Genomic DNA, 13,676 nt, shown 5'->3' with positions numbered 1-13,676 from the left:
ATTAAAGTCCCCAGAGTTGTTAAGCAAACAAATAAGAAAACACTACTATAAAACTTTGGGGACTAGTGTAATAAAAGTTGTCTCCTCTCTTTCTTTTCTCTCTCTCTCTCTCTCTCTCTCTCTCTCTCTCTCTCTCTCTCTCTCTCTCTTGCAATCAGCAGCCTTTAAAGATCATAGATTCTTTGAGATAATCGTTATTAGGAACATTTTTTACCGTGAACTACACTAGATCCTAACTTTCTAGTAATAATCCTTGATTTTTTTTCACTGTTCAATTTAAAAACAACCCTTTCTGTGTTGAAGATAGCTCTAAATAAACAATATGAATTATGTAGATACTGGCGGCTACGCCCCTAGAGGCTTCTAGGGGCACTTTTGAGGGAGAAGTCGAACCCCCTGTTTTCATTTTAAGATTTGTTTGTGGGGTAATTTTTTATTGGGAGGTTGGAAATAATCTCCCCCAAATTTTTCCTTGACCTATACGAAGCTTTACTGCAAAGGAAAACCATATCGGTTCAGCGGTTATCGAGATCCTTCGCTACAGACTTACTACTTTATATAATAGGATATAAATTATCCTTACATAAAATTATTAGGGAGGGAGGGGACATTTGGCTGTTTCTTACACTGCACTGGTAACCAACGTTTTATAAACATGTTAACTACGATTGGTAGGTCAAAACTAGAAGTTTTCAAACGTTTTATCTCATTTCTTTAATCTACAGAAGGGGTAATCTTGTTTATCCTCATTAAGGAAGTATACAAACTTATTGTCCATTGTCTTATCCCTTGACATCCCTGAAAATTTCTTAGATTATGCGGGAGGGTACATTGGATTGAAAATTATAATGGTACCAAAATTATTATAGACACTTTTTTCCTTTTCGATAAAACTTTGGGTACTTTTATTCTGTCTTGAATGGTTTGTTCATAGAAGTGTCCGAACTATCTAACAAATTATTTTTATCTCAAGAAGGGTTAATTTGTTTAACATAATTTTAGATGTACATATATTAGTCGATTTAAAAAAAGACTATAAACTGTTATTCAGTATAATACTATCTATAAATAAAATATTTTAAAAATCATAGCATTTTTGAGTTCATGATTTAAATCAATAATTTGGGGTATAATTTGCTCCTATTATACAAATCTACAATATACTCAGGAATCAAAAGCGATAAGACAATGGACGATAAATTGATTTACATCCTATTCCTCAATGGTGATAAACAAAACTACACCTATCTTCTGTAGATTAATACTCAACTTAATGAACCTACTTTATCAAAAATTAATAAAAGTACCCAAAGTTTGTAAGACGCTAAATCTAAATCTTTGGGTACAAGTGTAATTAACATCCAATGTCCCCTCCCTCCCTGAATATATAACATTTGTAATGTCAACATTGTGATTTTTTTAAAGTAAAGCTTTTCTATAATTAGGGTCGGTCCGTACTTCCGTCCGTCCGTTACAGACGGATAGCTTTTTTCGTTAATTTAGGCATGTTAGAATTGTCCTATCGATTTTAAACTTTGCACGGTGAATCCTTTAGTAGTTAGGTACGATTTAGAAAGCGTAGCAACTCTAAAATCATTACAAGAATGTCCGTACGTCCATCTTAAATATGTTGATTTTTTTACTTTTTTAACAACAAATTTTTATGTGATCTAATCATCTGATTGATCTGATTTTTGGTATGTTGATTCCTGGGACAACAAAGTATAATGTTATAAGCGAAGTAACTCTATAATCAAGTCCTAAAAATGTAAGTATGTCCATAAACATTATTCTGTATCAAGCAGTTTTTGAACAAATCTAGTTACAATTTTGCTTCGACTCTTATACATTTATAATATAATCATTCAGTTCTGACACTATATAAGTGTTAATGTCCGTTTGACTACCGTTTCAGTGCTTCGCTTTTATGTATGTTGTCATCCTTGTTAAGTTCATGATTTAAATCAATAATTTGGGGGTATAATTTGCCCCTATTATACAAATCTACAAAAATACTCAGGAATCGAAAAGGAAAAGACAATGGACGATAAATTGATGTACATCCTATTCCTCAATGATGATAACCAAAATTACCCCATGCATAGATTAAAACTATGGGCTGAAACGTCAATACATTCAACTTAATGAACCTACTAATGAAAATTTAATAAAAGAACCCAAAGTTTGCAAGACACTGAACTAGAAAATGTAATTATAAATCTTTGGGTACAAGTGTAATTAACATCCAATGCCCCCCCCCTCCTCTCCTCCCTGAATATACTACATTAGTAATAACATTGTGATTTTGAAAGCAAGGACAGTTATGTCTATAAGAAGCGAAGCATCTTTTTTTTAATACTAATATAAAAGTAACAGAATGTTTGTTAGTATGTCTTTAAGTCTGTCTGTCTGTGTGTACCGAAGGATCTCGCTAACCGCTGATCCAATGTAGTATAACTATTTTGGGGGAGGGTACCACCAACCCTCCCAAAAGAATGGTACTTACAAAAAAACCTTGAGTACTTTTATTGAAATTTTATAGGATGATTCCTAGCTTGTAATATCCAAACATTCCGATAAAAAAATAAAACTACAAATGGGTTATTTTGTTTTGTTATTTATTGGGATATATATAAATTTATCGTCAATTATCTTATCCCTTAAGGTCCTTGGGTCTGTCAGACTGGCGTATGGACATTTATTGTTTGGTTCATTAGGTTGAGTGTCCAACGTTTTTCAACCACTAATTGTAATCAACAGAAGGGATGATTTTATGAATCATCAATTGGGATGTATATAAATTTATCGTCTATTGTCTTATCCCTTAAGATCCTTGGTTGTGTCAGACGTACGTACGGATATACATGAACTATAAAGCAGCTTCGCTACTAATAACTATGATTATCAAATGTATATTATGATGCAATCATAATTGTAAACATTTTCCAGTGTGGCTTCGAAACCGCTGAATTAGAACCGGTTCTCAGCCATACTGAAAAATCATGCAAAGCATATTTTCCAGGAACATTAAGATAAAATTGCCTTCGGCCCCTCGGGGCTATCAAAAATGGTTTTAATCTTACATTTTTTCATTTAATTAAACGCCGAAAGCTGTCTATAATACGATGCGATAAATAAATATTCTAAATGCTTTTAATTTTCTTTGTATAATAATCCTATAATATTAAAGTAGTAAGGTTTTTGTTTGTTTGATAAGATCTCGTTAACCACCGAATTGGTTGATTTTTCCATTCTTAAAAGGCTGAACATGATAAATGGTTTAAGGCTATTTTATTCCTATTTTAAGTAATTTGTACATATGTTTGTATGCTATTTTTCTGAAGTTTTCGTCCATGAAGCCTCTAGATGCTAATGGCGAAGACATTAATCTCTACTAAAGTATCTGGATGTTTGTGTGTTTTGTGTTTGTGTGTGTGTATGTGTGTTTGTGGGTATATATGTGCGTATTTGTGTGTGTGGATGTGTATTTGGGTGTATGTGTGTTTTTGTTGGGTTGTGGTATCCGCCTAGGGTAAATGGCAGACACCAGAGTTCGAATAAAGACTACGGCAGTGTGAACAGACGTGGACACCTTACTATAGAGAAGCTATGCTTCTCTAGCATTCACTAGACAAGAATCAACATCTATTTCAGTTGTCACTTTATTGAAGGTGTGAAGGATACTAAAGTTATATACAACAAACAATAACTACATGGATAGGAATAAATGATCATAACATAAAAGCATTATAATACATATACAATAGTCAGTTTGGGCAATCATGATTCCCCATCCCTGGAAAGGGTGGGGGGGATTAAGAATACAGTTAACCATAATATAAATACATATGGATTAGGAATAAAGATGGTTAAAGATAAATCATACAGTAAAACATAGATAATTGCAATGGTTAGGTAGATGGCTATCCCTGTCTGGGGCAGGCAGGATAGCCCATGGAGCAGCACAATAGGTAGATAAGCATAGAGGGGTTGAGTGGTAGGTCTGGGTACTAAAGAGGGAAGGTTTGATGATTACTTGTGACAACAACAGTCTGTGTGGGGGCAGGTTTAGATCCTTTATCCTCAGGGTTGAGGTGGTGCTGATAACTTGGTGGTTGAAGGGGAAGGTTCCGGTGCTTAAGATGGGAGAGGGAGGGTTAACACCCCTCCCTCCATTTGCAGGACAACTGAGGGATAAAATCAGTACCGTTATCTGACATCTTTTCAGGTGGCTTCATAATTGTAGAATAACAGGATTTAACTAGGTGCGTAGCATCACTATAATGTCTTGGTTTCTGCATGGTCCAGAGCTGCCGCATACCACAACTCTCCCCTCGGAAGGCTGGAGGGGTTGTCTGCACCGCCAGACTTCCGACAGTGGTTGCGGCCTTCAGTTTGTTGTCCTTGTGGAATGGGTCCGCCAGGATACCAGTTGCTGGACGGTGGTGGACTCCAGCCCTCCCCAGGTCTAACGGAATCGGCTATATCTGCTGGAGTAGCTGGTCCTGTTGGATCTTCTGGCCGTTGGATGTGTACCTCTGAGGCCACCCTGGCAACCTCCAGGGGTGGCACAGCACCTGAGGGGGCTTGGACCAACAGCCGCCTGGTAGACACCTCTGCAGGTTTCTCCACTGGGCTGGTGGTCTCCATCGTGTTGGTCACCTTGCTGCTGGCAGGCTGGCTACTGGATGCAGGCGCAGTTTCTTCGCCCTCGGGGCTGGTCAGGTTCATTTGGCTTCCAGGGTCTCTGTCAATGCGGGCAGGTGGTGGTTGCCATACTGTAGGAGCGTTGCCTCCTTCAGGCTCATTCTGGACATTGGCAGGGTGGTGCATGGCAATCCGACCTGCGGGGTAGGGAAAGGTAACAGTCCACCCTTGATGCCGGAGGCTGTCTTGGATCTGCAAGGGTGGCTCCGCTCTAGTTGGCTGGGAGACAGGCCCATCCACGGACACTACTGCTAGTGGACTGGAGGCACAAGGCTCCGGATTTCCTCCCCTAGCCTGAAGGGGTCCAGGCACATTGTCTCCATCTTGGGTAGACATAATTGTTGGGGATCCTCTACTTCTATGGTTAGGCTCGGCACTTGGCGCATCTAGTTGTGTTACTCCCCAGGCAGCGGTCAAAGCTTCTTCAGTTTGGCTGGTAATGGCTGATACCCTGGCTCCTGGGGCAGATGCAGGGGGCGCAGGCAAGTTTGGCCCAGCCCAAACGTCCTGGTACACCAGTGCAATACAATTACCCTGGCTTGGTTGAGGGAGGTAGACAGCTGGATGCAGTTGAGGGTGAGGGACAGCTGGACTCTCCCTGCTGGCTGGGGGCTCTGGCTGGCTGGGGGTGACGGGTGTCACCCCTTCCTCTGGGGCTGCGGGTTCATTCCGGGGTCCAGGTATCTCGGTGGCGGCAACGGTTGTCGCCCCAGGCACCAGTGTGGGGGCGCTGGATAGCACCCCCCAGTCTTCACAGGGGTCCAGGTCTCTCGGTGGCGGCGACGGTTGTCGCCCCAGGCACCAGCGTGGGGCGCTGGATAGCACCCCCCAGTCTTCACAGGTGGCGGCGACGGTTGTCGCCCCAGACATCAGCTTGGTGGTGCAGGGAAGCACCTCTCGTTCCTTCCAGGTGGCGACGCCGGTTGGCGTCCCATACATCGACTCAGACTCGCTGGCTAGCGCCTCTTGCCTCTCCCACTCGGCGGCCGCCAGGGCCTCCCCGTACACCGTCCCGGTGGCGCTGGGTAGCGCCCCTCGGCTCTTGCTGGGGGTGACAGGGGTTACGGACACCGGTCCCCTGTGGTTGCGGCTGAGGTCCAGGCCAACCCGGTTGGGTTCAGCCGCTCCTCCCAGCACGTTGATCCTGGCCACCATGGTCCCAATCTGAGACACAGACTCCTGGGTAGCCGCGGCCCCAGCGGCGGCAGCTAGTTGGGGTGACGGCTGGGCATCTCCCTCCAAGTGGACCTGGGTGGCAGACTGGTTGCCTGCAGGTTGTTGGGCGGCCTGGTGTTTCTTCATTGCCCGGTCCCAACCGGTTCTACACTTGGCGGCTGTGTGGCCGTTGAAGCGGCAGCGCCCCTTCGTCCAGCTGGGTCCCATCAGGCCAGCTTCCCCAGGGTGTATCAACCTGCCAGGTCTCTCCTCCTCCAGTTGGGGCACCAGCTGACAAACAGGGTCTCCCCTACTAGGGGTCAGGCGGTGCTGGGCTGCTTGTGGTGGCTCCTTGGTTACATTCAGCCTCCTCCCCATACACACAGGTTCCTTCCATCCAACAGCGGCTCTCCTCCCCTGGGTGGCGAGGCCAGCCTCGGCCTTAGCTTCTGCAGGTGCTTCTCCACATGAGGGCTCCTGCCTCTGGGTATGCCAGGTGGTTGGTAGCAAAGGCTGTTGATGGTGCCAGTCGGAAAGGGGGCTATGATCTCTGGGGGGGTACCTGTGGCCAGTGTGTGGACAGGTACCCACAGGTGGACCAGCAAGGCCCAGAAGATGCCATACTGATGGTAGCCTGAACTGTATTCCGGACTGTCAGCAGACTGTTGGTAGCCACCTGAGTTGGGCCAGAGTTGCCAGCTAGTATTGCGTCCCTGCCAGGCTCCGTCCGCTGCTGGTGGGGAGCCCCTGCGGTGGTTCTGGTCTTGGCAAGGGGTGGCCTTCTTATTGACTTTCCTAGTTGGAGCTCTGCATCCTGGTGGGCCTCCATCTTCAGCAGCATGGGGGAACTTGGCTGGGACATGTGCAGTGGTTCAACAGAGTAGCGGCATCTGGTCTTGGAGTGTGGGGGAACAGCCTCACTGCTGCTGGTCAACCCTGCTCCCTCCGTGCTGGGTAAAGTCTTCCACTGCAGCAGGTCACCATTCCCCATCCTTAGGCCGGTCCCCAGTCGTTCCATGCCTGGGGGCTCCCAGGGAGGCTTGGGTGGCGGCTCCCCCACCCCCAGGTACGCGTCGGGCATCTGGGTGAAGAGCCTATTCCCCTGGGACAGCTCCCCATCCTCCAGATTGGTGAGGCCAGTGCCAGGGAGGACCTTTCCACCCCAGAAACAGGTGGTACTGGCCCTAGGGCTGGGCCCCTTTGAAATCTCAGTTCTGGGAGTAGTGTCCATCTTGGGGCTGGCCACTAAGTCTCTGAAGCTTGTCACCTTCTCATTAGGCTCAGTTGCATCGTTCAACACCCCCAGGAGGACACCTACAGGTTCAGCAACCCCCAGTCCAGTATTGCTATTTCTCGTACGTTGAGCACCAACTGAACAGGAGCTGTGCAGCGGACATTCAGTCGCCCTTCCAGACAAGGGCATCTCAGGGACCAGGGGTCTGTGACCTGGCATGTGTTTGATGTTCACTGTACTCAACACAGTAGGCCAAAGTAATAACAGAAGCAGTATCTTGTAGATATAGGAGCAGAGTAGAGTAGCCGCACCGCAAGGAGGTTCGAGCCGGCTCACCCCTAGTATAAATACTATAGCTGTGTAAGTAGGGTGGTAGTCCATGTAGCCGTAGGCTCGGTCCTCCTGGCTCAAGAGTTTCTGTGGCTGGCGCGCCCCCATGATAAGTAGTAGGGGGTTGGTTTGTTGGTGCCAGCGTCTTGTTTAACTGTTGAGCCTGAGTTGTTCTCCTTTCCAGTATAGCTCTTGATTTCTGTGGTAACCAGCGGATCTTAGCTTAAAGGTAACAGGGAATATGTTAGGTATCACAGATGTCTCTAGGAGCGTATCCGCTAGTGGATATATGGATAGGTAGGTTACCTATATATATACATGGCTACACGCCCATACATATATATATACGTGTATAGGAATATCCCCAGAGCTAGCTAGCTTTTCCTCCTTGCTTCAAAAAAATCACGCTTCCTCTGTATATAGTTCACAACTATGAAGGTCGATGGTCCAGGTACACACCACCACTGCCCAGTGTGGGGCAGCAAGTCAGGCTATGTCCACAGGGTGGGCGTACTTTTGTTCAGTTACCATATCAGTTTCCAGTGTTGTTTGGTGAGGTTAGTATTCACTTACTTGTACCCATGATACAAAAAACAACCTCATTTATCACTTGGGTATTTATATATACATATATTTGTTTCACTAACCATTCAGCTTTGAAGTAGGGTTGGCAGGCTAGGAAGATGTTGAGGGTCTGAGCGGGTTTAAGGAACTGGTTTAGTTTTCCTTATCACACTGTAGACAGGGAGGGAGGAGCTTACAAGTTTTTCTCCTAAAAAAATATCTCTGATGTATGCTATAGAATGGCCCCTCTCCTGTGTGGGTGTGTGAAATCTCCTGTCCTTGCAACGCGCGTCCGCACCGTCAAGTCCGCGCACATGGGGAAAACGTGCTCTCACCCCTCAACTCGCTCTCTCATTGGTCTGCTTCGTCCGTTGGATTTATGATATTTTCCGCACTCTGTTGCGCTACCCGTGAATGGCGCTCTGTGTGTCCGATCGCTAGCCCCACACTACAGACGGACTTAGTCTTGTGTGGGTAGGAAGGGGGAAGCGCGTGAGGGGACGGGGGTAACTCCGTCCGTTTCCCCTGTGAGGGAGGGAGGTAACTGGGTGCTGGTATAATAGTGCCTTTTCTTCTTAATCCTAGGTTTATCTATTATATCACCCTGATTGTATTTGCCTTCAATGGAGAGGGGCTTCTCCCCTTCCCTTGGAATAAGGGGTGTATTGTTATTGTGCTGTGGGCTTGAGATGTTTTGATTGTATATCAGGATCTTTATTATATTACATCTGGATTCTATTTTTGTCCTTATCACAATTGCATAACAGATTTGTTTACCAACTCTGTTCTATTTTTAGCTGTTATCACAATACACAATAATCCAAGCCTGTTCTATTCTTAGATTTATCACAACACAACAATTTGTTTGCCAAGCTTTGCTCATAAATCTATTGTTTGGCCATCACATCAGGGTGGTAATCCCTGCAATGTAACATAATATCTGTTTTTCTAGATGGGTGGCTGCGTTGTAGCTTCTCAGGATACTTGGAGTTGACGTAGTTTTTCTCTGTTCTGGTGCACTACACTCGTATGTTGGCTCGCAGCTTGCAGCTATGTGGCGTGTTTCAGCCTATCGGCGGCAGGGAATGTCCCGTCCTGCTAGCGCCGCTTGCAGCTATGTGGCGTGTTTCAGCCTATCGGCGGCAGGGAATGTCCCGTCCTGCTAGCGCCGCTTATCCAAATCCAGCTGATGGCGGCAGGGAATGTCCCGTCCTGCTAGCGCCACTGGTTCGGATCCTGCTATCTCTTGCAGTAAAATTGGCCTATTTCCAGCCGTTTACACTTATTTGGCTTGTTTCAGCCGGTCCGCAGGCCTGTTTCAGCCCTTTTGGCGCTCAATTCTCCGTTAGATATCAGCGCTGCTCGCGGTTATTCGTCAAATTTCGCTGTCTCGCTTCCACAACTGCCGGATGCAGAGTTAAACTTTGCTGTCCAGGGTGGGTAATTCAGGTTGCTTGCGTCAGTTTTGCCAGATTCACTGCTGGGAGTACCTTAGCCTCAGATACGCGTCTGCTCTACACTTGTGGTTCGCCGTAATCTCACACAGCTGTCACCAAAGTTGTGGTATCCGCCTAGGGTAAATGGCAGACACCAGAGTTCGAATAAAGACTACGGCAGTGTGAACAGACGTGGACACCTTACTATAGAGAAGCTATGCTTCTCTAGCATTCACTAGACAAGAATCAACATCTATTTCAGTTGTCACTTTATTGAAGGTGTGAAGGATACTAAAGTTATATACAACAAACAATAACTACATGGATAGGAATAAATGATCATAACATAAAAGCATTATAATACATATACAATAGTCAGTTTGGGCAATCATGATTCCCCATCCCTGGAAAGGGTGGGGGGGATTAAGAATACAGTTAACCATAATATAAATACATATGGATTAGGAATAAAGATGGTTAAAGATAAATCATACAGTAAAACATAGATAATTGCAATGGTTAGGTAGATGGCTATCCCTGTCTGGGGCAGGCAGGATAGCCCATGGAGCAGCACAATAGGTAGATAAGCATAGAGGGGTTGAGTGGTAGGTCTGGGTACTAAAGAGGGAAGGTTTGATGATTACTTGTGACAACAACAGTCTGTGTGGGGGCAGGTTTAGATCCTTTATCCTCAGGGTTGAGGTGGTGCTGATAACTTGGTGGTTGAAGGGGAAGGTTCCGGTGCTTAAGATGGGAGAGGGAGGGTTAACACCCCTCCCTCCATTTGCAGGACAACTGAGGGATAAAATCAGTACCGTTATCTGACATCTTTTCAGGTGGCTTCATAATTGTAGAATAACAGGATTTAACTAGGTGCGTAGCATCACTATAATGTCTTGGTTTCTGCATGGTCCAGAGCTGCCGCATACCACAGGGTTCATGTGTGTGTGTATATATGTGTGTGTTTGTGTGTGTGTGTCTGTGTTTGTGTATGTGTGTGCGTGTGTGTGCATTAAGATCTCCTAAACAGCTGAACCAATATATTAACAAATGTAAAAATTAAGATGTTTTTCAGGGAACCTAAGGGATAAGACAATGAACGATAAACAGATAAACATCCCCAATGATGATAAACAAAATTCCCCTTTGGAACAATAGTTTGGAACCAACCAAACAAAATTAATCTGACGTACCCAAAGTTTGTGAGCCAGTGAATAAGAATAAAACTTTGAGTACCCATGAAAATTATGGTCCAATGTCCCCTCCCTCCTTAAAGTTTTGTAACAAAATTTTGGCTAATCATTATTAAACCTAATATGTCTTATAATCTGTCTCCAGACGTTCAAACATTCTAACAAATTATTTTTTTTTAATTTTGAAATTTGGTTATGAAAAATAAAATTTATTGTTGATATCTTTTAAACTAAAATTGGATTGTTGAAAACTGAACTAAAATCCTAATAGAGAAAATAAATTCTTTGATTGCACGATCTTTGCCTGAAAGTTTTATCTTTACTTGATCGAGTTAAAGGTTTTTTTTGACAAAGGCATCCTGTTTCTTACAATAACTACAAATGATGTGCATACAAAATACCCAGGATCTAAAGGGATAAGACAATGGCCAATAAATTGATGTACATCCCCATTGTTAATAAACAAAATTACCCCGTCTTTGCAATGAGTGGTTGAAACGTTTGGACACTTAACTTAACAAACTAACCAATCAAATACATTCAAAGTTGTTTAGCCAACGAGTGATTATAAAACTTTGGAGACTCGTGCAATAAAACAGCCCATTGTTCCCTCTCTTTCTGTAATTTAACAGCAATAGATAGAGTTTTTAACATCTTAAGTTATGACGCTGCGAGATGTTTTTTTATGCTATATTCAGTCGGGGTTCTAAGCTGCATTATAATAAATAGGTTGCAAGGTTATTTTGCAACGTATCTATATAAAAATCTATCAGTTGCGTACCCTAATTCTGTATAGAATATACGTGGATATTATGACAGGTGAAAAGTTAGATCTATTTAGGTTACTAAAATGAACATCATTTATTGATCAGTTCGTTATTTCAGCTGGAGGCGAGTGGATGGGGAAAAGGCGATAGTTATTTATTTTAGCCCGCTACAAGTTTCACTTTATTAAAGTGCATGATAATCTGATGTAAGTTCCAAGTAATAATATTAAATTCATGATTATGCAATATATCATATTTGCTATACAGAAAAATCCATTGGTTGCATGAGAACACCATTCAAGCACATAGAGAGAGGGGACAATGGGCTGTTTATTACACCAGTCCCCAAAGTTTTATAATAATGTTTTCTTATTCATCAGTTTAAGAACTTTAAAATTTGATTGTTTGATTCATTAGGTTAAGTGTTCAAACGTATCAACCACTAATATAAATCTACAGAAGGAGTAATTTTATGTATCATAATAGGGGATGTACATTAATTTATGGGCCATTGTCTTATCCCTTTAGATCCTGGATGCAAGCAACATATTTTCCAGGTGTTAAGATGTGAAATTAGGCAAGTAATTGTGGGTGTCCATACGGAACAAACATAAAACTTATAAATATAAATAGCAATACAAAAAGTTTAGACTGTATTGCTGTTTTTGAGATCTTAGTTAACAGAAAAATCATTATCATATCATTAGCGGACGCGCCTCTAGTTTCTAGAGGAGAGAGGGTAATAAATAGACTAAAACCATCCTTTGACATTTGAAAATTAAATATACTAAGAGCATCCCAAAAATGGATAGCTAGTTCGGTTCACCGGTTAGCGAAATATCAACAGAGAAATAAAAAGCCTCTAGGACCAATAAGTTAAAAGGGCCGGGGGGTGGGGGGGATAGGAAAATCGACCCTCCACTTTTCATAAAAGTTTTAAAGAAAAAGATTATTTTTTTTGGGGGGGGAGTGGATGGGGAGTTTCATGATGGTTTTCTCTTGGAAGGGTGGGGATACCCTATCCAAAAATAGATGTAATCCTTCCCTGGATTACATATAAGAAGCTTCACTATAAAGTAGAACCATATCATTCCAGCAGATCTTAAAGCACAAAAACTCTGAAAAACAGACAGGCATCCTGTTACTTTTTAAAATGATGTGTAAATTGCTGTCATAGTTTTTTCAGAAATTTCGAACACTTTCTTGTTATTGTTGAGAAGAGGTTATAATAGTGGTCAGATTATAGATTAGGCTGGTTCAAAACCAGCAGCATGGTTGAAGGTTTAATTTACCATTCCTCGTCATAATAAAGACATTTAAAATGTTAGAAATTTAGTGTATTTTCTCGTGTTCATTCGAATCCGGTGGACAGGAACCGGTTCTCATCTATACGAAAAAACTATGTCTAGCATCGTATCCAGCTTTAGCCCGTGCCTTTGGCATATTCTATATCCGCGGAAAACTGTTTATAATACAATGCGAGAAATAACTATTCAATTACGTCCTTTGCAATAACATTTTGCATATTAATGACACAGGTTAGAACTAACAGCCAAAGGTTTTGTAATCAAATTTAGATGTCAAAGTTGTTATTAACTATCCCTCAAGTTTAATCAGGGAGGGAGAAGACACTGTTGTACTGCAAATTACACTGATACCCAAAGTTTTATAACCTCGTTATATTATTTGTTGGCTAAAAAAAATTTGGTACTTTTCTTGATTAGTTGGTTTTAGTGTTCAAATTTTCAACCAAGAAATTTGATATACAAGAGGGGTGATTTTGTTTACCATTATTGGGGATGAATATCAATTTATCGTCCATTGTCTTATCCCTTATTTTCCTGAGTTTAATCTTTGAATTATTTGAGCCAGCCTAAACATTTCTTATTTGCTTTATATAGAGAGAAGATATTTATCTTAATTTTACGCTTACATATAATTCTACTATAGTATATATCAGGGATCTAAAGGGATAAGACAATGGCCGATAAATAAATAGAAATGATGATATTTATATTAAAAATAATATAATATAGTTCTACTATAGTATATATTAGGGATTTAAAGGGATAAGACAATGGCCGATAAATAAATGTTATACACCCACTGTAATGATAAAACAAAATTACCAAATCTGTAGATTACAATTAGTTAGACACTCAGCTTAATGAAAAATCAATGAAAGTCCTCAATAAAACTTTGGGGACTAGTGCAATAAACAGCCCAATGTCCCCTCCCTCCTTGTACATATACTGCCCTAACAACAATATTTGGAATTTAAGTTTTAGTT

The sequence above is a fragment of the Acartia tonsa genome, chromosome 14, assembly GCF_053477335.1.
Source record: "Acartia tonsa isolate MP-2025a chromosome 14, ASM5347733v1, whole genome shotgun sequence".
In the NCBI taxonomy this organism is placed as follows: domain Eukaryota; kingdom Metazoa; phylum Arthropoda; class Copepoda; order Calanoida; family Acartiidae; genus Acartia; species Acartia tonsa.
Note: the sequence above shows the minus strand (reverse complement) of the source record.